The sequence below is a fragment of the Eubalaena glacialis genome, chromosome 10 (assembly GCF_028564815.1).
Source record: "Eubalaena glacialis isolate mEubGla1 chromosome 10, mEubGla1.1.hap2.+ XY, whole genome shotgun sequence".
NCBI lineage: Eukaryota > Metazoa > Chordata > Mammalia > Artiodactyla > Balaenidae > Eubalaena > Eubalaena glacialis.
In genome coordinates this window covers 113,488,126-113,494,739 of record NC_083725.1, presented here as the reverse complement: position 1 = coordinate 113,494,739, position 6,614 = coordinate 113,488,126, and the positions used below count along the sequence as shown (strand labels likewise).

Sequence of the window (6,614 nt, the reverse complement as noted above, 5' to 3'; positions counted from 1 at the left end):
ATGGCCAGTGAACTCTTGACACATTACATAACCTTAGTAGTAATCAAGAAAATGCAAATTAAAATCATGACAAAATATAATTTTATGTCCATCAGATTGGCAATATTAAAACATCTGACTGAACCAAGTGATGACAAGGACATGAAATTGCATAAGTGACAACATTAACTGGTACAATTTCTCTAGATGAGCAATTTGCAAAAGCCTGTAGAATTGAAAATACTCATAGCTATTACCCAGAAATGTCATTCCTGGATTCATAACCCAGAGAAACTCTCATCCACGTGCACAAAGCAATATACAAAGGATTTCACTGCAGCACTGGTTAAGTAGTAAAAACTTGGAAATCTGAAAAAGGGTTTATCACTAGGGGACAAAATAATTTGTAGAAAATGTCTAACTAGAGTACTATAACTAAATCTTAAAGAGCTAGGGCACAAAAAGACACAAAAAAATGCATCAAAACTATAATGTTAAAGAAAAAGGGGAAATAGCAGGTTTTACCTTAAAATTTTTTCCAAAAACTAAATGATACACAGAACACCAGCAGTCTGCTTTTTTTAAAAATAAATTTATTTATTTATTTGTTTGTTTTTGGCTGTGTTGGGTCTTCGTTACTGCGCGGCCTTTCTCTAGCTGTGGCAAGCGGGGGCTACCCTTCGTTGCAGTGCGTGGGCTTCGCAGTGCGTGGGCTTCTCATTGCGGTGCCTTCTCTTGTTGCAAAGCACGGGTCTCTAGGCGTGTGGGTTTCAGCAGTTGTTGCACACGGGCTCAGTAGTTGTGGCTCGCGGGCTCTAGAGCGCAGGCTCAGAGTTGCATTGCACGGGCTTAGTTGCTCTGTGGCATGTGGGATCTTCCTGGACCAGGGCTCAAACCCGTGTCCCTTGCACTGGCAGGCAGATTCTTAACCACTGTGCCACGAGGGAATTCCAACAGTCTGCACTTGAACTGACATCTATCCCAAAAGGGAGAACCACACCATTCATGGAGGAACTGCAACATCAGACTGATTTGTGGAATGGATGGAGCAAGCCTCTGGTTCATCTCCCTGTTCCAAAATTCCACTTAATAAAGTATCCTCAGGGCTTCCCTGGTGGTGTATTGGTTAAGAATCTGCCTGCCAACGCGGGGGACACGGGTTCAAGCCCTGGTCTGGGAAGATCCCACATGCCACAGAGCAACTAAGCCCATGCGCCATAACAACTGAGCCTGCGCTCTAGAGCCCACGAGCCACAACTACTGAAGCCCGGGCGCCTAGAGCCTATGCTCCACAACAAGAGAAGACACTGCAATGAGGAGCCCACGCACCGCAACGAAAAGTAGCCCTCGCTCGCCGCAACTAGAGAAAAGCCCGTGCACAGCAACGAAGACCCAATGCAGCCAAAAATAAAATAAATAAAATAAATTATTTTTTAAAATAAAATAAAATAAATAAAGTATCCTCAGGTAGAGGATTTATGAGATGTTAAATGATAAGAACAGATACTAACCTTGATCTTGGGCCAAAAACCAAAGAAACAACCTATAATTAAGATTCCCTAACCAACAAGGACCTACTGTATAGCACAGGGAACTATATTCAATATTTCGTAATAACCTGTAAGGGAAAAAATCTGAAAAGAATGTATCTACGCATATGTATGTGTGTGTGTGTGTGTGTGTGTATACATGTAGCTGAATCACTGTGCTGTACACCTCAAACTGACACAACATTGTAAATCAACTACACTTCAATTAAAAAAGAGAAAAATTCTCATCAGGCTTTGCTTCCCAAACTTTCACGCAAGGCCATAGAAGCAGCCTTAAAGTTGTTCCTTTTAAAATTCCACATATTTGGCTCTTCCAAAAACCAATCTAATCCTTCCCTGGGAGAGCTTCCCACTGTCACATTCCTCCACGGTTCAGGAAATAAGGAAATTCTGTTCTCAGATTGAATTTTTGCCCTACAGGTGAACATCCTACGCCTGCTCCTTGCAGAGCACTGCTCATTTGCTTATTCCTACTCCTCTACTAATAGAGGCAGTGCCTCTTGCTGCCAGGAGAGGGCAGACCAATTCCCTGGAGCAGCTGCCATCCTCCCAGAAAGACTCCTGTTAGAGGAACCTGTTTAAAGTTCAAAAGTATTTCTTCTAACAACCTCTTCAGGAGCTTACTTCATAGCATAGAGCAGGTAATCACTGAATTATAGTGACATGCCTTGTTATACATGATGGGGATAAAGTAATAAATTATTCAGACAAGATTTCTGACCTCAGGGAGTATATGCCAGAAAGGGGTCAGGTAGAGCGAGGGGGAGGGAAGGAGTGGTGTTATTGAAACTGAAAAGGGAAACTGGGCCTTGCTGGCTCTGTTGGTAGTGAGACAGAAAGACAAGGGTACAGCCATTTTGGAAAAGAACCGAGGAACGGCCTTGGGCAAAACAGGCCTTGCAAGCTAAAGAACAAACGCCCTGGGGGCCTGAGTCCCAGAGACAAAAACCAGGCTCGCATGAATAAAAGATTAACTTTATCTCTGTTACACTAACCTAGCTGCCACAAGACAAGAAGCTCAACTATAAATTTTAACCTTATCTGTTCCTGTGCTTTCTTGCAGAAAATTCTCATGCATTTCTTTCCCCTCACAGAAGCACTCCCTATTCCTGACAGCCAACCTGGAGCCACCTGCTGCTGCTCAAAGAGCTTTGATGATTTCTGGAAATTATCAGTCATCATGAGACAAACCCTCCCTTTTGTTATAAAAGCAACTCGCCCCTTCTACTCAGGGAGCTGGCTCTTTTTTTTTCCTGCCTTCTCCCTTGTGCACAAGCTATCTCTTTTAATAAAAAGCTTTGCTTGCCTGAGAGTCTTGTGGAAACGATATTCATTTCTACAGTATTGCTGTCCAAGAGTCTGGAAAGGGCCTGGTAACAGTAGGAACAGACTTTAACCTAAGAGCAAAGGAGGAGGATTTTGAGCTGAGATCAGCTTTTTTATTTGGAAAGATCACTCTGGCTATCATGTGGAGAATGGATTAGAAGGGGGTAGAGTCAGAGCCAGGGAACCTGGTTAGAAATCTCTAGCAGAAATCCAGGGGTGAAGGGCTTGAACTAGGGTACTGAGAAAGAGGAAAGTAGCTACTAATGTCCAGAAGCTGGCCTGGCCCTCACTGCTAGGCCTTGGTGTTCTCATGTTGAACATAACATCAGACAAGGCTACTCTGTGGTCATGGTGGATGAAGAAAAAACCAGAACAAGATCATTCACATAATCATGTCTAAACACAAACGAAAACGTGAACACTGTCCAAATCACAAAGTCCAAACATCTCTCTATCCTGGCTAATATGAGTGACTGCTGCTACTTTACCAATTACAGATTTAGCCTCATTGTAGTCTTCTCTCTTTCTAGATAAGACTTATTAAGATATCCAATAATAAAATGATCCCACTTCCTGAAAACACCCAGAGTAAAGCCCCACGAGCTTAAACCCTCACTCAAATCACCTAACACCAGCCCAAATCCTGTAAGTTTTTCTAACACCCTCCCCCCCATGGTGTGTGTTCTTCCTCCTGTAACAAGTAATAAATCCAACCTGCTCTGATACAAGTATGTTCCTGATAGTCTTCAGCTGGAGGGCATTTACAGTATGGAGGCAGTGGGGATAATGTCTGTCTTGGACCACTGAGTAAAAGAGGGCACACTGGAGAAGGAACAGATTTGTGGGGAAAGATGATGAATTCAGTTTTGGACAAGTTGAGCCAGATGTTGATGAAACATCTCAGAAAACATGTCTGGCAGTCAGATACAAGGGTCTGCAGTTCAGGAGATCCTGGATTGAGATGAAGTTTGGGAGATGGCGGAATATGTATAGTTAATGAAGTCATGGTAATGGATAAATTGGTCTAGGCAGAGTAAGAAAACAAGTGAATCCAGGACAGAACCCTGAGTGCAATGGGTTGAAGAGAGAATGGGAAGTAAGAAAGTCGCTGGAGTGGGGACCGAGCAGTTTCAAAGATTTCTACTTCGTCTTTCCCAGGCCAAAGACTCAGTGTGGGGGTTACTCCAACTCCAAGTATATCAATCCCATTAAGCACTTGGGGACCAGGGATATGATCACTGGTTAAGAATCCAAGGACTTCAGGGAACTTTCTTGGGACCCAGGACTCAACCCCTGGCAAGGATTCCAGTGGGTGGGGCAAAATCACTGCTATGGTGGCTCGTAGAAGCTTTGAGACAGCAATGGCCTATGCTGAGTGAAAGAGATATGCCTGAGTTGCCCTAGTAGGTGGTAGAGGAAGGAATAAAGAGGCTGAAGAAAGCAGGCATGCCAGAATGGATATATTAGGTGAGGCCAGAAGACCCACCAGAGAATTGTGTTCCAAGAAAGGGCCCAGAGGACACAATATTCACCAAGGCCAACTATTGAGAGGGGTATCAGCATCACTAAGAAGTTCAGGGGTGGTTCTCCTCTATGGTGGAGGAGAGGAAGTCACAGAGCTGAGCTACTTAAGATGAGATGTATGGGGATGGTACTCCCTGCCCATCCCCATCAAGTAAAACAGGAGAGGTTAAACAGAAGCACTGCTTAACTGCCAGAAGCCAGAAAGCTGTAATTACCATAAGAATGGCAAGATTGGAGGGTTAGCCTTGGGGCCTTGACCCATCAGAGACAGTTGTAGATATAATAAACAATGGTATCCCTAGGGGGAAAATAGATGGGAAGCCAAGGAAGCCGAGAATGCTGCTGAACATCTACAACCTGAAGAAAGAAAGAAGAAAGGAGCAGAAGGCTAAATACAGTCACCACAATAAATAGTAGCCAAGAGGAAGCTTGCACAAGCCTCTTAGCCTCATCCACCAGCAAGAAGAACTACAGTTCTGCAGCCTGTGGAAGGAAAACCACATTCACAGAAAGATAGACAAAATGAAAAGGCAGGGGACTCTGTACCAGATGAAGGAACAAGATAAAACCCCAGAAAAACAACTAAATGAAGTGGAGATAGGCAACCTTCCAGAAAAACAATTCAGAATAATGATAGTGAAGATGATCCAGGACCTCGGAAAAAAGAATGGAGGCAAAGATCGAGAAGATGCAAGAAATGTTTAATGAAGACCTAGAAGAATTAAAGAACAAACAAAAAAAGAGGAACAATACAATAACTGAAATGAAAAATACACTAGAAGGAATCAATAGCAGAATAACTGAGGCAGAAGAACGGATAAGTGACCTGGAAGACAGAATGGTGGAATTCACTGCCACGGAACAGAATAAAGAAAAAAGAATGAAAAGAAATGAAGATGGCCTAAGAGACCTCTGGGACAACATTGAACGCAACAACATTTGCATTATAGGGGTCCCAGAAGGAGAAGAGAGAGAGAAAGGACCCGAGAAAATATTTGAAGAGATTATAGTCGAAAACTTCCCTAACATGGGAAAGGAAAGAGCCACTCAACTCCAGGAAGTGCAGAGAGTCCCAGGCAGGATAAACCCAAGGAGAAACACGCCAAGACACACAGTAATCAAACTGACAAAAATTAAGGACAAAGAAAAATTATTGAAAGCAACAAGGGAAAAATGACAAATAACATACAAGGGAACTCCCATAATTTTAACAGCTGATTTCTCAGCAGAAACTCTACAAGCCAGAAGGTAGTGGCATGATATATTTTAAGTGATGAAAGGGAAGAACCTACCAAGTTCTAGCCAAGATTACTCTACCTGGCAAGGATCTCATTCAGATTCGACGGAGAAATCAAAAGCTTTACAGACAAGCAAAAGCTAAGAGAATTCAGCACCACCAAACCAGCTCTACAACAAATGCTAAAGGAACTTCTCTAAGTGGGAAACACAAGAGAAGAAAAGGGCCTACAAAAACAAACCCATAACACTTAAGAAAATGGTAATAGGAACACACATATCAATAATTACCTTAAACGTGAATGGATTAAATGCTCCAACCAAAAGACACAGGCTCGCTGAATGGATACAAAAACAAGATCCATATATATGCTGTCTACAAGAGACCCACTTCAGACCTAGGGACACATACAGACTGAAAGTGAGGGGATAGAAAAAGATATCCCATGCAAATGGAAATCAAAAGAAAGCTGGAGTAGCTATACTCATATCAGATAAAACAGACTTTAAAATAAAGAATGTTACAAGAGACAAGGAAGGACACTACATAATGATCAAGGGATCAATCCAAGAAGAAGATATAACAATTATAAATATATATGCACCCAACATAGAAGCACCTCAATACATAAGGCAACTGCTAACAGCCATAAAAGAGGAAATCAACAGTAACACAATTAATAGTGGAGGACTTTAACACCTCACTTACACCAATGGACAGATCTTCCAGACAAAAAATTAATAAGAAAACACAAGCTTTAAATGACACAATAGACCAGAGAGATTTAATTGATATTTATAGGACATTCCATCCAAAAACAGCAGATTACACTTTCCTCTCAAGTGCACATGGAACATTCTCCAGGATAGATCACATCTTGGGTCACAAATCAAGCCGTGGTAGAGTAAATGGAAATAAAAACAAAAATAAACAAATGGGACCTAATGAAACTTAAAAGCTTTTGCAAAGCAAAGGAAACTACAAACAAGACAAAAAGA

At 42.1% G+C, this 6,614-nt stretch overlaps 1 pseudogene; it reads right to left on the bottom strand.

Moving 5' to 3' along the window:
• Positions 1–1,412: 1,412 nt before the first annotated feature.
• On the bottom strand, positions 1,413–1,522 carry LOC133100186 (U2 spliceosomal RNA; annotated as a pseudogene).
• Between the last annotated feature and the right edge of the window lie 5,092 nt (positions 1,523–6,614).